This window comes from Lemur catta, chromosome 3 (genome assembly GCF_020740605.2).
Source record: "Lemur catta isolate mLemCat1 chromosome 3, mLemCat1.pri, whole genome shotgun sequence".
Taxonomy (NCBI): domain Eukaryota; kingdom Metazoa; phylum Chordata; class Mammalia; order Primates; family Lemuridae; genus Lemur; species Lemur catta.
In genome coordinates, this window is record NC_059130.1 from 7,642,722 (window position 1) to 7,645,714 (window position 2,993).

General features: G+C 38.9%; 1 pseudogene; it reads right to left on the bottom strand.

The window, feature by feature from the left end:
• Positions 1-726: 726 nt before the first annotated feature.
• Positions 727-2,748, bottom strand: LOC123634573 (annotated as a pseudogene).
• Between the last annotated feature and the right edge of the window lie 245 nt (positions 2,749-2,993).

A 2,993-nucleotide genomic window follows, 5' to 3' on the forward strand; every position in this document is an offset into this window, starting at 1 on the left:
AGTAAGAATATATATATGTCAAATGAACATAATGATAACTTAGGTTAATAAAAGAACTGATACTATCCCTAATCCTCTTACCTTATTTTAAATATAAATAAACTGAGATTTAATGAAGTTACTTGAGTGGGCTCAATATCACATCATCCAGTTATCTGATGTCATGCTATGTTTCCTATGTCAGCTGTTCTGCCAGAGTTCCTTTCCTGATATAGCAGTGCTTATTTCATGGGAATGCATCTGTTGAAAAATAAATTGATACTAGAAAGATAAGAGTAAATTAGGCACCTATGCATTTTTTAAGAGTTTCAAGATGAAAACATTTATTCCATTAAAAATTTGGTATTTCTTCTTCCATATCTCAGTCACTCACAGATGTTGCACTTAGTTTTCTTTGTTGCTCTGTGGGTTCCTTATAGTATGTTTCCAAACTGCTCTGATCTCCTGGTTAGGTGGCATCCAAGAGACCAACACTATACTCAAACCCAGTTTCTCATCGGCAATGTCTGGGTCCCAATGCTGGAACCAAATCCTGTCAGCTGACATTTAACCTAGTCTTACCAATAATAGCTTGCTAGAAACTCCCAAAACCCATACCATGCATCTGCTTCTGGTTTGAATAGAGGTCTACTTTTCTCTACTACTGACTGTGAATTTCAAGAGTCCTGGAAAGGATTGTGTCTGAGATTCAGGCCCAGCAGTTTACAAGGAAACTGAGAGAAGTTCTCATGTGTCTTTAGCGAGGTGGGTGTCTGGTTTCAATTTCTCATATTTATGGACTACATAGAAAGCCTTGAAAAAAGCATTAAAGTCAATGCTTCCAACTTTGTTGAAGTCCATTGTGTTGGTGAGCTTATTAACTTGGGAATCAGCAATAGGAACATTGTAGTGAGAACTGAAAGTTTCCATATGGCACAAAATTCTTCCATAGATATCGGGCCTGAGTGATCAGAGTCAATGATATTAAATATGATTTCCAGGTCAGATCAATACCTGTACAAAATTTCAATTAGACTAGACTGAACCTCTTTCACAAGTGTTTCAATGTGGATATCATGGAAGCTGGACATGTAGTCAATATTTCCATCTTTGTCTGTGTTTACCAGTTAGCACCGATTTCCACAAATTTCACCCTTTGGTGAAGAAGTTTCAGGCATGTTGCCCTAGTTACTTGGTACTGGAAAAATCCAGGAGTTGTACTGAAACACAGTTTAATGTAATCTTCTTGGTTGCTTTTTTTTTCATCATCATGAGAAGCAGAACATACAGTAGCAACCTTCCCATGATGACAGCTCTCATACCCTTCGAGCTTAACTTCATGAGACCTAATGAGCATCTTCAACTGGTATTTACTGAGAATCTTGGAGGTAATACCTGGTCCAAAATAGCAGCCCCCTTCTTGACTTGTGTTTAGGTAACAGCCTTTTTTGTCTCTTGGATCACTCCACAGAAAATCAATAACCTCTTCCCATTCATGCTTTGATAAATGTTCAGAAAAGGAATTATTTGCTTTGAACCTCTCAGGTTTAATAAGAGTTGCACCTATTTTATTTTGCTTCAGTTCAGTGGTGTGGTCTCCATTTATTTTTCTTGGTGGCATCAGCACAGATTTCACTTATGTTTACGAAAAATTTATTTTGTGAAGTCATATCTCATATTTATCATAAAATCTTCATGGTTCTCTCTATTCAAGTGTAGGTCATTGGCATAGACAAGAAAACTCACAAACGAGGTCATTAGGATCTGTATGGAATTTGTTCCTCACTCTACAAAATCACCACTGAAAATATATAGGTTGCTCTCTGAGGGGAAACCATTCTTACAGAAGATCAAAAAAAATGTCATCCAGTTTTCCATGCAGATCACCACAGATTGTTATCTCCCTGGAGGGAGAAGTTATTATGTGAGTGAAATTCAGCAACTGTTCAGGACTCTCTTGGTTTCAACCAGCACCTTTAAGACCATAGAGTACTACCCAGCTATAAGAAACAATGGTGATATAGTACCTCTTATATTTTCCTGGAAAGAGTTGGAACCCATTCTACTAAGTGAAGTATCCCAAGAATGGAAAAATAAGTGCCGCATGTACTCACTATCAAATTGGTTTCACTGATCATCACCTAAGAGCACATTTAGGAATAACATTGATCGGGTGTCAGGGAGATGTGGGTAGGGGAAGGGATGGGTGTATACATACATAAAGAGTGCGATGTGCACTGTCTAGGGGATGGGCACATTTGAAGCTCTGACTGGGGGGGGCAGTGGGAGGACAAGGGGCAATATATGTAACCTAAACTTTTGTACACCCACAATATACTGAAATAAGAATAAAAAAAAAGACATAATGAGTATTTGTTGTTGCTTCAAGGCCTCAAGAAGCAAATCAATATCAGTAAAATTGAGATGAAATTGCAGCCAAGGACTCTCATAGGGGTCTGGGATACCTATCAACTCCACATAGTCCTGTCTATCATTGATGTTCTGTTGACTTGCAACAAGTCGATGACTGAATTCTGGATCTTCCCCAAGTATATGTGTATAGTTTTCCAACGTGAAGGAAAAGAATTTGAATTGCTGCATTTGTCGTTGTTCATCAGCGTATTCGATGGACTGGCAGATGGTAAGGGCATAGTGTTGTCTGGCCTTCAGCCAAGCTCTGTAACCTCGGTACTAGTTCTGGATGATTAAGAAGGCTTTTAGCAGTTTCTCAGAGTTCTTGACTTTCATTGTATAATAGAACTGCCACATCTCATGACTTCTTTTGGAATTTTCAAACCAAATTTGTTTGAAACTGGCTTTGTTAATTCAGTCTGGGTTGGATCGTCTGTCACGTGCAACCACAGGATTCCTTCTGGTATTGTTTCTTGGCTGAAGGGAGTTGCCGTCATACAATCAGTATCACATCTCCATCACCCTGCCAGCCTCAGAGGAAGATGTCAGGGAAAAGGACATCCACAATCTGCAGACCAAGTCCAGCTGGGAGATTAAAGATG